Source organism: Balaenoptera physalus (assembly GCF_965194825.1).
Source record: "Balaenoptera physalus genome assembly, chromosome: 9".
Classification (NCBI taxonomy): Eukaryota; Metazoa; Chordata; class Mammalia; order Artiodactyla; family Balaenopteridae; genus Balaenoptera; species Balaenoptera physalus.
The window spans coordinates 16,247,259-16,264,417 of NC_138888.1; the positions used below are offsets into that span (position 1 = coordinate 16,247,259).

Sequence of the window (17,159 nt, forward strand, 5' to 3'; positions counted from 1 at the left end):
CCCATATACTTTAAATCATGGTTAGACTACTTATAACACCTAATACAATGTAAACGCTATGTAAATAGTTGCCAAACATGTGGCAAATTCAAATTTTGCTTTTTGAAATTCTATGGAAATTTTTTTTCTTCAAATATTTTCAATACACAGTGGGTTGAATCCATGGAGATAGAATCCATGGGTATAGAAGGTTGACTGTATGTATTTGCTCCCCCAACTATCAATTCTTTAAGATTAAATATAATATGTTAAACTTCAATAACCCTTATTAACCATGCACACAGTAATTATTCAATAAAGGCCTTATTAACTCACTCAGTAAGTTTACTGTCTGTCTAATACATACCAGACACGGTGCTACATACTTAGGGTGATAATAAACAAAATAGCACAGTTCTTGTCCTTACAGCTCTAAAATCTGTAAGATTAAATGTATCAACTTGACTTTAACGATCCAGAAATAAATTTTTTTAATCAAAACATGCTTTGCTTAATTTGGCTACACTATGAACAACTTTTTTTTTCAGATTTCTTTTTTTTAAATTGAGATATAATTGACATACAACATTATATTAGTTTCAGGTATACAACATAATGATTCAATATTTGTGTATGTTAGAAAATGATCACCACAATAAGTTAACATCTATTACCATACAGTTACAGAATTTTTTTTCTTGTGCTGAGAATTTTTAAGATGTACTCTCTCAGTAACCTTCACATATGCAACAGAGTATTATTAACTATAGTCACCATACTGTACATTCCCATGACATTTATTTTATAACTAGAAGTTTGTATCTTTTGACCACCTTCACCCATTTTGCACCCCACGTGCCTCTAGCAGCCACTAATCTGTTCTCTGTATCTATGAGCTTGGTTTTTTGTTTATTTTTTTAGATTCCACATGTAAGTCAGATCATACAGTATTTGTCTTTCTCTGTCTGACTTATTTCCTTTCGCATAATAGCCTCAAGGTCCATCCATGTTACAAATGACAAGATTTCATTATTCCTTATGGATGAATAATACTCCACTGTATATATACATCACAGCATCAATATCTATTCATCCATGGATGGACATTTAGGTTGTTTCCATAGCTTAGCTATGGTAAATGATACTGCAATGAACATGGGGGTGCATATATCTTTTCAAATCAGTGTTTTTGTTTTCTTTGGATAAATATGCAGAAATGGAATTGCTGGATCATATGGTAGCTGTATTTTTAATTTTTTTAGGAACCTCCATACACAGTTTTCTGTAGTGGCTGCAACAATTTATATTCCCACCAGTAGTGCACCAGGGTTCCCTTTTCTTCATAATCTTGTAAACACTTGTTATTTCTTGTCTTTTTGAGAACAGCCATTTTAACAGGTATGAGCTGACAGTACCTCATTGTGGTTTATGATTTGCATTTCCCTGATGATTAATGATGTTGAGCATCTTTTCATGTACTTGTTGGCATTCTGTATGTCTTCTTTGGAAAAATGTCTATTTAGATCCTCTTCCCATTTGTTTAATGGGATTGTTTGATTTTTTTTGCTATTGAGTTGTATATACTTGGGATATTAACCCTTTATCAAATATATGATTTGCAAATATCTTCTCCCATTCAGTAGGTTGCCACAGCTATTTTAAAATGAGACTTAAGCATCATGAGGAGTTTAAAATATTTATGCAAATGAATTTAACGTATTCATCAACTGTGGAGCCTCCAGGTTCTAGAGGGTAATGGTGGCCACCAGAATCTGAATTTCTCCACATAGCCATTCAAAAAACACCTAAACCTAAGATCAAGAAGGGTCATAAACAAAACCACACATGACCCATGCCTTCACATTACTAGGAGATAGAGAATATCCAGACTTCATATTACTTATCAGTAGAAAAATAAACAACACATTCCAACAAAGCTTCTGCTATTGCTGCAAGCCTGTGGGTACAGAAAGCAAAGGTAGGGACTGAAGTTTAAAAGACTAAGTAGAAGGAAGTAGGGAATGCAGATGAAGCACAGACAAAATTATTCCCAGAAAGAGAAAATACAACACTAAGTACTAAAATAGTGAACACAGGTCTGGGACTTAGAAGTTCACTGTACTGGCTACAAGGAAGGAACTTAAACTTCAGTAGGTTAACAAAGGTCCCAATACCATTCAATGGCGAAAGAACAGTCTTTTTCAACAAATGCTGCTGGGACAACTGGATAGCCACACGAAAAGAATAAAGTTCAATCTTTACCTCATATCAAATACAAAAATTACCTCAAAATGGATCAAAGATCTAAACATAGAACTAAAATAATAAAAATCATAGAAGAAAATACTGGGGTAAGTCTTCATGACCTTGGATTTGGCAGTGGGTCCTTAGATATGACACCAAAAGCATGAGCAATAAGAGAAAAAAAAATGGATAAATTGGATTTCAGCAAAATTAAACATTTTTGTGCTTCAAAGGACATTATCAAGAAAAAGGTAACTCACAGAACGAGAGAAAAATAATTTGTAAATCATACAACTGAAAAAGGACTTTTATCTAGAATATATAAAGAACTCTTATACTTCAATGTAAAAGGACAAATAACTCAATTTTAAAATGTGCAAACAATCTGAACAGACATTTCTCCAAAGAAGATATACAAATAGCCAATAAGCACATAAAAAGATGCTGGACATCATTAGTCATCAGGGAAATGCAAATTAAAACCACAATGAGATACCATTTCATACCCACTAGGATGGCTATAATCAAACTGTCAGATAATAACAAGTGTTGGCAAGAATGTGAAGAAATCAGACCCTTATGCACTGCAAGTAGGAATGTAAAATGGTGCAGCCACTTTGAAAAACAGTCTGGCAGTTCTTCAAATGGTTAAACAGAGAATTACCATAGGACCTAGCAATTCTACTCATATGTGTATACCCAAGAGAAGTGAAAACGTATGTCTATACAAAAACTTGTATACAAATGTTCACAGCAGCATTATTCATAATACCCAAAAAGTGGAAACAACCCAAATGTCCATCAACTGATGAACAGATAAACAAAATGTGGTATATATCCATACAATGGAATATTATTAGGTCATAAAAAAGAATGAAGTACTGATTCATGCATCCTATTAAGTAGATGAACCTTGAAAACATTATGCTAAGTGAAAAAACTCAGTCACAAAAGATCATATATTATATGATTCTATTTAATGAAATTTCCAGAATAGGCAAATCTATAGAGAAAGAAAATAGATTAGTGGTTGCTTATGGTTGGGGGAATAGGAGGGCAAAACAGGGTAACTTTTTGAGGTGATGAAAATATTACATGACCATGGTAGCGGTTGCACATATCTGTAAATATATCCAAAACCACCAAATTTTACAATTTAAATTAGTGAATTATATGGTATGGAACTGTACTTTAGTAAAGCTATTTTTTAAAAAAATTTAGTGGGACCAGGGGTGGCAAACACAAGAAGCACTGCTTCTGGGGGAGAATCATACAGGCAGGGAAAGGATGGTGCCTCTTGATATGACAATGAAGGGAAAGAAGGAAGAAAATTAAGGATCCTACAGAAACAGAAGAGCAACAAGATATGCCAACTCCCCCCCTTTTCTCACCACTATTACCAATATCATTATCCATTAAAGAAACTGCAAGTCACTATACTGACAAGTGCTCTTGAACTGTGTCCACAAAATGCCTAAAAATAGGAAAAAGAAAAACAAACAAACAAACAAAAACTCCAGTCAAAGCTACTATAAAAAGTGTAAAAAGAAAACAATACGCGGGGCTTCCTGGTGGCACAGTGGTTAGAAATCTACCTGCCGACAGGAATAAAGACACAGATGTAGAGAATGGACTTGAGGACACATCAGGGGTGGGAAGGGTAAACTGGGACGAAGTGAGAGAGTAACACTGACATATATACACTACCAAATGTAAAATAGATAGCTAGTGGGAAGCAGCTGCATAGCACAGGGAGATCAGCTCGGTGCTTTGAGACCACCTAGAAGGGTGGGGTAAGGAGGGTAGGAGGGAGATGCAAGAGGGAGGGAATATGGGGATATACGTACGCATATAGCTGATTCACTTTGTTATACAGCAGAAACTAACACAACATTGTAAAGCAATTATACTCCAATAAAGATGTTAAAGGAAAAAAGAAAAAAAAACGTGAACTACCTCTGTAGGCTAGAGATTAAAGCAAAATGACCATTTGAAAAAAAAAAAAAAAAAAGAATCCACCTGTCAATGCAGGAGACACAGGTTCCAGCCCTGGTCCGGGAAGATCCCACATGCTGCAGAGCAACTAAACCTGTGCACCACAACTACTGAGCCTGCGCTTTAGAGCCTGCGAGCCACATCTACTGAAGCCCACAAGCCACAGCTACTGAAGCCTACACGCACCACAACTACCGAAGTCCGCACGCCCTAGAGCCTGTGCTCCGCAACAAGAGAAGTCACTGCAATGAGAAGCCCGCGCACCACAACGAAGAGTAGTCCCTGCTCGCTGCAACTAGAGAAAGCCCGCGCGCAGCAACAAAGACCCAACGCAGCCAAAAATAAATAAATTAATTAGTTAATTAATTAAAAAAAAGGAACACTGTGAGAAAGGGAATAAACTTAAAAAAAAAAAAAAGAAACCAATATGCAAATCAAAACATTTCAGGGCTTCCCTGGTGGCGCAGTGGTTGAGAATCTGCCTGCCAATGCAGGAGACACGGGTTCAGGCCCTGGTCTGGGAAGATCCCATATGCCGCGGAGCAACTGGGCCTGTGAGCCACTATTACTGAGCCTGCGCGTCTGGAGCCTGTGCTCTGCAACAAGAGAGGCCGCGATAGTGAGAGGCCTGCGCACCGCGATGAAGAGTGGCCCCCGCTTGCCACAACTAGAGAAAGCCCTCACACAGAAACGAAGACCCAACACAGCCAAAAAATAAATAAATAAATAAATTAAAAAAAAAAAAACATTTCAGCTGGGGGGGTCCAGTGGTTAGGACTTGGCGCTTTCACTGCAGGGGGCCTGGGTTCGATCCCTGGTCGGGGAACTAAGATCTCACAAGCCGTGAGGCATGGCCAAAAATTAAAAAATAGAAAACTATCAGACTAAAACAAGGGAAAAAATGTCAAGTCTCAAGGCCAAAAATATCAAATTACCTAATAAGAGTTTAAAAAAAAGGCAACCATTAGCTTTCTTAAGAGCAACGTTCAAAGCAAAGCAAGAATGAAGCAGCAGAGTTTTCAAGAAATTCAAGGAAAGAAAGTGCAAGTTAACAATTAAAAAGGAGCAAACTATTGATATACCCAACAACATGAACAAATCTCAAGAGCACTAATCTCAGTGAAAGAAGCCAGGAGATTTTACACTATATGAGTCCATCTAATATTAAATTCCCGAAAAGTCAAAACCATAGTGTCAGAAGGCCAGTCTGCAGTTGCTAGGAGTCAGGGGTGAAGGGAGGAGACTAATTGCAAAGGGGCACGAGAAAACTTTGTGGGTGAAAGAAATGTTCTGTATCAGAGATCAGCAAACTTCTGTTAAGATCCAAACAGTAAATATTTTAGGCTTTGCAGGTCGTAGAGTCTCTGTTGCAACTACGAGACTCTGCCATTGAAGTGCAAGAACAGCCACACACGAGACATAAATGAATGGCTGTGGCTGTGTTCAAATAAATCTTCATTTCTAAAAACAGGCAGCAGGCCAGATTTGGCCTGTGGGATGTAGTTTGCTCACCCCTGTTTTACGTCATTAGGGTGGTGGTTACACACCTACATTTGTCAAAATTTTCAAATCATACTCCTGAAACTGGTGCGTTTTTACATAAATTATATCTCAATAAAGCTGATTTTTTAAAAGTGTAAGCCAAGGATTTTATACGCAGCCAAAACTGTTCTTCAAATATCAAGGTTATAGGAAAAAAAAGTCTTGAATGTGCAAGAACTCAGGGAATGCTGTACACACAAGCCCTTCCTAAGGAATCTTGTAGAAGCTGTGCTTCATCTAACCAAGAGATTACCAGGGATACATCAGAAAAGGACACATAACCAATTTTAGAGCAAAGACTAAAATTAAAAGGGTGGATTGGTCTGCCTTCAGCAAGAATCCTGTCAAGTTATTTTAGCCAGAATCCCCCATTACCCCTGATGTTTCCTCTTAGTAATTTTCCATCCGCTGACGCCCACCCTGCTCCTAGGCTATAAATCCCCACTTGTTCATGCTGTATTGGGAACTGAGCCCAGTTTTATACTGCGGTCTCTTTTCCCCTACTGCAATAGTTTCTGAATAAAATCTGTTTTTAACTCTTTTTAAATTATTTTATACTATTTTTTAAATAGTTAATAGTTTTTTAAACTATTTTTTTAAAAAAACTAGAAGGGTAAAGACATCAGTGGAATAATAATACTTAAACGTTATTTGTTCTGACAAAATAGAAAGAAGGCAACTAAAAACAATGGGAAGAGGAAAAAAAGCGGAAAGTAGAATTAGATCATTGAGTCATATAGGTGACAGGAGGAATCAAAGGATACCACTTAATACTGACCGACCAGACAGTAAATAGTTAAGAAAAGGTGGTTTAAGGACACTATAAAAGGTATAAATACAGACTCTCCAAATAACAAAAGAATATTTTAAAAAATCAGCAAACAAGGCATACCAACTACAGAAACACTTAAATAGTCACAGACTAGGTTATATTAATAAATCATCTGTCCATTTGAAAATATTATAAACTTTGGATTAATTAACCTAAATAGAAAGTACTGTTTCTACACAAATAAGCTTAGGTAAGCTACCTGTAAAGATCATTAAAATAAAACAGTGAAAGCATTTTTTAAAAAGTTTTAAAAGCAGCGTAATAAGAGAGATATCGGACTTCCCTGGTGGTGCAGTGGTTAAGAATCCGCCTGCCAATGCAGGGGACACGGGTTCGATCCCTGGTAGAGGAGGATCCCACATGCCGCAGAGCAACTAAGCCCGTGCATCACAGCTACTGAGCCTGTGCTCTAGAGCCTGTGAGCCACAACTACTGAGCCTGCGCTCTAGAGCCCGTGAGCCACACTTAATGAAGTCCGCGCGCCTAGAACCCGTGCTCCTCAACAAGAGAAGCCAATGCAATGAGAAGCCCTCGCACCGCAACGAAGAGTAGTCCCCGCTCGCCGCAACTAGAGAAAGCCCGCGCGCAGCAACAAAGACCCAACGCAGCCAAAAATAAATAAATAAATAAGTAAATTCAAAAAAAAAGAGAGATATCATTTACTAAATATTTACCATGTGCCAGACAAAATCCTAAGCACATTACATACACTATCTTTTGAGGTACGAACTTAGGAACTATGAAACAATCTTATGCTGTCTCTAACAATCCTATAAAGTAAGCACTATTATTACTCCATCTTACAGATAAGAAAATTGAGTTCAGAAAGACTAAGCTGTTCCAGATCACAAAGCAAATAAGGGGTAGGGCCATTCAAATTGAGATGTTAGACTCCTGTTGACCAGTTCACTGTACTGCTACTACCATATTCAAATAGCTTAGTGACTTCTACTAATTCATTTCCCAAAATACTTCTTGAGTGGTTCATTTGCCCTGAATTCAATTCAAATTCCAGAGGGGTGATTCATAGACTCTCAAGGTCAGAAGGGTCATCAAGTCTAACTTCTTCATAAATTGGTACCATGATCTCTACTTGAAGAGTTGCAGTGATGTGGAACAGCCCTTTGCACATTCCGACCATACTAATTATCAGAACACTTCCCTGTATTAAGAGGAAATCTCCCTCTTTATAACTCACTTATATAAACCCTTAGTGCTACGCTCTGCAGTCACAAAGAATATACTGAATTTTCTATCCAACCAACACTTTTTACACACCTGAACATATCATGACCATTTCAAGCCTTATCTTTTTCAGGTTAAGCAGCCTCACTCAATACATCCAATTACCATCATATTCACTTACTCATTCTTCTCTAGTTGAATATTTGTGACATCTAAAATCAAACATATTGCTATAGGCACATTCTAAAAATAAAGTAAATTAAAGAGATTACTTCCCTTAAGCTAGATAATATACATCTACCAAACTCATGTGAGTTTCTTTGGCTGATTTCTTACTCTACAGAGGGACACAGAATTTACTAAAAAAACCCTAAATAGTTTTAAAAGCATGTCACCAGTCATTTATTAAGAAGTGGAACACATAAAGCTCAGGATAAAGCTTCCTTAGACCATTATTGGGTGGTTTCCAAAATTTTCACTACAAGGTTCTTATTATTTGCTTTTTCCCAGGATTCCATATTTTGAAAGATGCCTAAAGCAAGCTACATTTACTAAGTTATTAAATCATTTTCCCATTTTTGACAATCTGACATATACAATTGCCAGTGCCCTGAAATATTTCTAGCAAACAGCAAAGTAATTTACCATTTCACTTTGCGTGTATAGCCTAATTTTGAGTAAACATGCAATTACCGTTAGGCTTTCTGAATTAGTGAACAGTTTTAAAACTACCCATGCCCAATTTTCCTGCACCCTAGGGACCAAGGACCCTAATTAAATAATTATAATAATGGCTAATGTTGATCCAAATATGCAATGGATCCAAATGAGAAGTTAGCAGAATTCAGAAAGGAGAATGCAATAGAATCCAAGCTATAAACCAAATAATTTAAAAAACTTGAAAAAATTAGAGCCACGTTAAGAAGGTATCTGTTCCTCTTCTCAACCTGAGGAGTGGGAAGGGTGAAGAGGGAGATAAATTCCAGGAAAAAGACAAAAATACTATACAAGAGTCATGATTTAGATAAGAAGAATACTAAACTGTGACATGATTTCAAGCAACTGATGAAGTGTAAAAAAAGGAAAAACAAGGAATTCCCTGGTGGTCCAGTGGTTAGGACTTGATGCTTTTCACTGCTTTCAATCCCTGGTCAGGGAATCAAGATTCACAAGCCACGCGGCCAAAAAAAAAAAAAAAAAAAGGAGAAACATTTGACTATTCCTCCTCAATACTAGAGGAGACTGTGATATTAGAAACAAAGAGCAGGGAATAAACTCTTGCATGCTACGTAGCTCAGCAAAGTGTTGACCCAGTCATTAATGTTTGTGATGATGGTTATTAATTTTCAACACAAAAATCAACAAAGTGCAGTAGATTTATTTACTGCTCAGAACAAAATGAAATGCTATCAACTCTGACAATATAAAAGAGCCCCTAATAAGTTGGAAAATGAGTATCCTTTCTTACAAAGTGGAAGGGTTAAGGGATAGTGTCAGTTTATAAATTATGGAACAAAAAATTGAGGTTAAAGTATATTACTCAAAGTTACAAAGGTAACCACAAAAGAGGAAGGAAAAATTACGGTATAACTATATGTGGGGAAGGGAGTAAGTTTAGAGGGTGTAAATACTCATGCATCTTGGCAGGAAGTCAGTAGATGATGTCTAAAGTTGATAAAGAAATAGCAGTTTAAGCATATGCTTTAGAGACTGAAGACAATCACCAGAAGACCCAAATATGCAGTTAAAAGTATTCACTCGAGGCAGTATTCAGTCTGGGAGCGGGGAGGAGCAGGGCAAGCAACTGTTATTTTTCATTATAAACCCTTCTGTATTATTTTATCTTTTAAACATGTACACATGGTTACTCGACTAAAAATTAATCTTAATTCTCCTAACCTTGTTATCACAGATGGATAGTACCTAAAGAGATGTATATACAATGTGTATTTGCTCTAGTGAGCAAGATGTAAGATGTGGCAGGGACTCCTTTTCTTTTCTTTTAATTTATTTATTTTATTTACTTATTTTTGGCTGCATTGGGTCTTCGTTGCTGCGTGCAGGATTTCTCTAGTTGCGGGGAGCGGGGACTACTCTTTGTTGCGGTGGCTTCTCTTGTTACGGAGCACGGGCTCTAGACGCGTGGGCTTCAGTAGTCGTGGCTCGCAGGCTCTAGAGTGCAGGCTCAGTAGTTGTGGCGCACAGGCTTAGTTGCTCTGTGGCATGTGGGATCTTCCCGGACCTGGGCTCGAACCCGTGTCCCCTGCATTGGCAGGCAGATTCTTAACCACTGCACCACCAGGGAAGCCCCAGGGGCTCCTTTTCTTTCACAGTGGTAGAACTGGGTGCATTATCTAGCCTCTCTGTAGTTATGTGTAGCCTTATGGTTAAGTTCTTCTCAGTGAGAACACAGGCGGAAATTATGCATGCTACTTCAGATAATGCCCATAAAAGGAATGCGCGTTTTCTCCTTTCCCCATTTTTCTCCCCACCAGCTGGAATATGGAAATGATGGAGGTAAACTATCTTCAACTGTGTAGATGAGGGAAAGACTTTAGGAAGCACAACAAGAAAGAAGGAGCCCAGGTCCTCAAGACCACAGAACCACCATATTAGTTCTGATCTGCTTATACTTGGATTGTTATAGGAAACAGAAACTTTCATTTTGTTTAAGCCTTGTTATTTTGGTCTTTATTAGAGCAGACGAACAGGTACCCTAAAACACAAGGTATCTGAGGAGTAAAATGAGATCAGTCTGAAGAACAGGATTGGAGTTGGAGTATGGCAACAGGTTGTAGAAGACCCTTAAAAGGCCTGAAAGCTAAGCGAGAGGTGTTTACAATTGATACAGTAAGCAACAGAAGTCTAGGCAGAAAAGAGACATAACAGAAAGCAGTACACTAGGACAATCAGTATAATGTGTAGAATGAACCTGAGGGGAGAGAAATTGAAAGTGTGATGACCAATCAGACACTTGAAGGCATATCACTCCAAGTGACAGCTAAGAACCTAGGCTAGGATAGCATCAATGGAAATACAGTGAAAGGCATGACTATGAAAGGTATTTGTAATAACTGTTGAGTTAATCTGGGGACAGTCTGAAAGAATCAATAACTATTCCAAGACTTTTGATCTGGGAGAATAGAAGACTAGAAGCAATCCTGGCAGAGATGGAGAACGAAGAGATCCTGTGCTGGTATGAAGCACTGAAAACACAGGTAAGAAAATAAGCTGCAGATGGATTTCAAGTCATGTGGAAACATTCTCTAAATTTCTGTAAGTAACTTGTTACAAAGTTACATCTCAATAAAAGAAATATTACATAATTATATAGTTTTATGACTTGAACGGTTGTTAATCATCTACTCTCTATTTCTCCTCCACTAACAAAATGCCAGGGAAAACAGTAAGAAATGAACAAAATGGTCCCCTTTTATTTCCCATCTAGAATGATTAGGCGTGATAAGGGGTAAGTGGAGCCTGAGACACTCTCCATACAGAAAATCTGAAAGGGATTAGTTTTAAATTCACACTATAATCAAAGAAGAATTTTAAGTGATATCAAGTTATGATAAAGCATATCATCTAAGACCAGAGATTATTCAAAAATACATCTTTCTCGGGGGGTGGTGGTGGTGATGAATTGGGAGATTGGGATTGACATATATACACTATTGATACTATGTATAAAATAGATAACTATGGGCTTCCCTGGTGGCTCAGTGGTTAAGAATCCGCCTGCCAATGCAGGCGACATGGGTTCGAGCCCTGGTCCAGGAAGATAGCACATGCTGCGGAGCAACTAACCCTGTGCGACACAACTACTGAGCCTGCGCTCTAGAGCCCGCGAGCCATAACTACTGAAGCCCGTGAGCCACAACTACTGAAACCCGCACACCTAGAGCCCATGCTCCGCAACAAGAGAAGCCACTGCAATGAGAAGCCCGCGCACCGCAACGAAGAGTAGTCCCCGCTCACCGCATCTAGAGAAAGCCCACGCGCAGCAACGAAGACCCAACACAGCCAAAACTAATATATAAATAAAATAAAATAAAATAGATAACTAATGAGAACCTACTGTATAGATCAGGGAACTCTACTCAATGCTCTGTGGTGACCTAAATAGGAAGGAAATCCAAAAAAGAGGGGATATATGTATACATATAGCCAATTCACTCTGCTGTACAGTAGAAACTAACACAACATTGGTAAAGCAACTATACTCCAATAAAAATTAATTTAAAAAAATACACCTTTCTCTAAACCATTATCAGTCTTAATAAATACATGTAATTAACTATCTTGACACTTTCTCAAAAGAGGATGTTCCTTGCACTCCTCACGTCTCTGACAAACTAAAATGTTATGCAAAACTCTAAAATATAGGTAACCAAATGTTAACTTCTGTGGCTCTCTCCTAAAACACACACACCCACCCACCCCCAACATACATACCCCACAGGTGATTTCATGTAAACCATGATGTGATTAAACTGACAGAATCTTGGATATGGAAGGCTCCTGAGAGGTCTAGTATACAGTGAAAGCAGATGACAAATCTCTTCCACAATATCCCTTACAGTGAAATGGTCAACCATTCTTTGCTTCAACATATCCAGTGACAGAAAACACCACTTTTCAAAGACAAATCTTTGACTGTTAGGATAGCTTTGTGAATACTTCCTTATAATGAGCCAAAACGTGCCTCCCATTTGTCCTGGTTTTACCCTCTACTACATGATTTCCTTCAAGTATTTAAACACTACTGCTCTCCGTAACTCTCTCATTGCTAAATCAAACAACCTCTATCTCATCAAATCATCATATAAAATGCTGATGCTCTTGTCATCTTGACCACTCTTGTCTGATAATCTTCGGTTTTTCACTGCTACGCTTAAAGCATGTTGGCCAGAACTAAATGCAACACTAATAAAAATATGTGGAACAGCACAATGGAACTAAGATCACATTGAATAGAATGTAATACAACCTATTATGTAGATTTAGTGCTGCCCAATAGAACTTCTTATGATAAAGGAAATGTTCTACATCTGCACTGTCCAGCAGGTTAGCCACTAGCCTCGTGTGGCTACTGAGCTCTTGAAATGTGGTTGGTATGACTGAGGAACTGAATTTTTAATTTTAGTTAAATTTAAGTAGACACATTGATATTAAAATTCTCCCTCAAAATCTTACCTATTAAATCTTATTCAATGCACTGTAAGTTTACTTACTAGTATATACCCATAAGACTGACTTGATATAAGTTAAAATGAGGAAGTATTTTCTGGATTCTAAATGAAGCCCAAATTTCTGAAAAAAAGTCACTTAGGATTTTATTACCTGGCTAATTTGGCCCATGAATGCACATGATAAAACTAATAGGCTATTCTCTGTTCCACTATTTATGCTACTAGTTGATAAGAACTGACACTCTAAATAGAATAAGAATAATTTCAATTTATTTGCAGAGATAAATAAGGATACAAAAGCTATAAATTATCATAATTCTTACAAATTTAAGTGCCTGCTGAAGGTCTCCACTTTAATGTCTTATAAGCAACTCAAACCAAACATCTCCCCAAATAAACCCCTGCTCTCCCACACTTCCTTGCATCCCCCCACCCCCGCAAAATCCCTGCTGCTCACTCACTTATTTCCAACTCAGAAAATGGCAAATCATTCCCATTGTCCAGGTCTAAAACCTTAGTGTCATATCCTTGACTGCAGTCTTTCTCCTACACCGCAAATCCAAATCTAGCACGTTCTATTTTCTCTGTCTAGAATGCCTGTTCCCCAGCTCTACCTGCATGGCTTGAATTTCTTCCCCTTCACCAAATCTTAACTCAAATGACACCTTAGTGAGGTCTTCTTGCCTACAACTGCCAATCTACTACGCCATACTCCCTATCCTCCTTCCTTACTTTGCCACTTATCATGTGACATATATTTTATTTGTCTGCTCCCACAAGAAGTAAGCTACAAGAGAAAATAGATGTTTGTTTCTCATTGCTGTATCCCCAGTGTCCTGCATATAGAAGATAGTCAAATATCAGTTGATTGATTTGACAAACTCTATATACATTATACATGCAAAATGACACAGTCAAGGATGCAAAGGAAATATAAGTAGAAATAACTGATGGATTAGGGTAGTGGACTGAATTTTTTTTTACAAAAATAAAATAGGTAAAAGAACAATTGTTAGCTTTGTTTTAAGTGGCCAGTGCAGCATTTGAAGTCTGTTAAGAGTTAACCTTCCACAAACACTCTGGTTTGGACATCCCTGCTCTAGGAGACCACCTCTCTCAAGCTCATCCACTCCTGCCCCCTTCTTTTCCTTTTACCATGGTGTGAAATTATCCCAACAAAAGTAGAAAATAAACTCTAATATAAACATTACTTGAATTGTCCCATTCCCTGGACTAAATAGGCTCACAGTTGTTTTGAATTAAGTTAATTTGTTTCATGAGTACCTTATCAGCCTATAATTATAAAATAATACTTTTCATTTCTAAACACCTGTAATGTCCAACATGTGGCTAGTGGTTAAATTTAATTTAAATAACACAAAAATCCAGTTCCTCAGTTGTGCTAACCACATTTCAAATGCTCAATGCCCCATGTAGCTGGTGGCTATGGTATTGAACAGCACAGATACAGACATTACAAGCAGCTCTGTTGGGCAGGACTGCTACAGACTTTTTTCCTAAAATTTTATTTTAAAGCATAAAACTGATTCAGCTGAAACACTGGCAGGGTTTAATCTTGTAATTTTCAGTTCTCTATGTCAGTGATTCTCAAGTGTGGTCCCCAGACCAGCAGGAGCATATTACTTAGGAACTTGTTAGAAATACAAATTACCAAGAGCCCCAGCAATCTGTCTTAATTTGTTTTAACAAGCTCTCCAGATGATCCAGGAGATTTTGAAGCATGCTCAAGTTTTAGACCACTGTTCTCAGTCACTTAGGAGCATTTATCATCACAACATAAGCTATGAGATATTATGAGATGTACCATTAGAGTCTAAGGCAATCTGTAAATGATATCTCAAGTATGAAATCATAAACAATCATATTTCTATTACATCTTAGAAAAACCTCAGTAGGTATTTTCAATAAAATTATTATAGTAATATTAAAATGAAACCAATCGTGAACTTCATTTCGTTAAAAAAACCCATTAAAACTGTAATTTGCTTCCTCTTCCAATTTGCAGACCCTTTTTCACTTCAATATCAGCATAATCACATTTTAATCTTTTTCTAAAGATTTAGTTAGAAGTCTTTAAGTTAGGAAGAATACACAAGGGTGGAATAACCTGTAAAGAGTGAGAAATTTTCAATTTGTGCCAACTGAAATTTTCCCATGAGCAAACATTACTGTTGTAACAAACTAATAAAAATGAAATCTATTGGCTACAATCAATTCAGCAAGAAGTTGAAACTAAAGTTGCACAAGTGTTACAAAAGAGGCTAAACAATTTGAGCACTCATTTCCTCTTACCAATCACAGATCTAGTATAAAATGAAATATCCACAATATCAACATCCATGTATGTTAAATATTTCTCATTAAATTTTCTGATAGGAAAACATCCTTAGAAATTTCAACTAAGAATAGTAATGCAATACATTAAAGTAACTATAAAACCACTGGGAAAAGATCTAGTTTTGGCTGACTACAAATTTGGCCCAGAAAGGAGAGACTTTAAGAGCCTGATTGATTACAGTTTCTGCCACAGCCAAGTGTCTACTGCGATAACCTACCGGTGGAAAATTACTTAATCACAATTCAAGTACAGAATGTTTCAGGTGTGTATCCTGTACTAGCAGGCACTAGATCATTTTAAGAAATTTTATTAAAATATTTACAACATATTGAGCTTCTGCTCGATCCGTGGGAACCTAAATCACACTTAATATTGTCTCAGCACATAAATTTCCACTTCCAATCAAATATCCTTCCATAAAGTGAATACTGGCAATGCTTGACAGGATTTTTAAATCTAAACATTCATTACTAAACGCTAAGGAAACAAGTTTTAAATACTGTTTAAAAAAAACAGTCAAATGACTAATATTAGGTATTAATACTAACCATGTGCCAGCCAATGTTATTTATTTCTCTCACTAATCTTGGTATTCCTAGTATAGATCCAAGCATATAATATACATTTAATTGGCATTTATGAAAAAAGGAATGATTATTAAGTTGTTTGAGAGGATTCAAAGATGCTTAAAAAAAAAAAAAAAAGCCCCAGCCCTCAAGGAGGTTACAAATCGAATTAGGAAACATGACAAACACGTGAAAAGCTAAATCATCCTTAACAATTAAAAATATCACGTAGGGCTTCCCTGGTGGCGCAGTGGTTGAGAGTCTGCCTGCCAATGCAGGGAACACGGGTTCGAGCCCTGGTCCGGGAAGATCCCACGTGCCGCGGAGCAACTGGGCCCGTGAGCCACCACTACTGAGCCTGCGCGTCTGGAGTCCGTGCCCCCAAACAAGAGAGGCCGCGATGGTGAGAGGCCCGCGCACCGCGATGAAGAGTGGCCCCCGCTTGCCGCAACTGGAGAAAGCCCTCGCACAGAAACGAAGACCCAACACAGCCAAAAATTTAAAAAAAAAAGTCACGTGGCAGGATTGTGATTATTTGCAAAGTCAGTGGCACAGAAGGGTGCTATAAATTCTGACCAGAGTGAAAGTATGATGGACTGCGGTCCTTCTGGTCTCCCGACCAGACGGCGACACTACATTTCGATTTAAAACAAGAAAGTGACACAGCACTCGTCCCACCCTAAAATTATCATCAGAGGCAGGAATACAATAACTAAAGATAATGGTGTAAAGAAACTTCCATACAAGGCTTTTAAAGCATATGGTAGCCCTGAAAAAAGTTAGAACATTCCACACACACAATCGTTTGCTGGATCCCAGGACCTCTAAAGGCTCCTGAAATACGCTGTCCCTCAGGAAGAGCATCCCCTAGTTATCTCTTCCTCCGCCCCCCACGAAGCTTTCCACTGGACAGCCGCCCCAGAAATTTCTCCCAGCATCCGCAATAACATTACTCTCATCTCCCTCTCCCTCCCCTCGCCAGTATCAGACGGTGGCATCTCCCGCCAGAGGAAAAAACGAAGGGCGGGGGAGGCAGAACAGGGGAGAAAGCTTGCAGCTAGGTCGACTGATATGACAGAGGAGGAAGTGAGAAGACGCGGGGGTCGAAGGGGGGTCCCCTCAGTTCCAGCCCAGTCTCTACGAGCCCTGGCCAACATCCCACTCCCCAAGGCACGCCCCTCGCCCGCCGGACCCGGACAGGGAGGTGGCGGACTCGAGTGACAGCCCACCACCTGTGCCGCGCCCCCTTCCCCAGGCCCGCGGGG

At 38.3% G+C, this 17,159-nt stretch overlaps 1 protein-coding gene across 5 annotated transcripts in view; it reads right to left on the reverse strand.

Annotated features, from left to right (window-relative positions):
- Positions 1 to 17,159, reverse strand: part of PCMT1 (protein-L-isoaspartate (D-aspartate) O-methyltransferase) — a 48,603-nt gene that overhangs the window by 30,943 nt on the left and 501 nt on the right. The gene's annotated exons all lie outside the window — the stretch shown is intronic.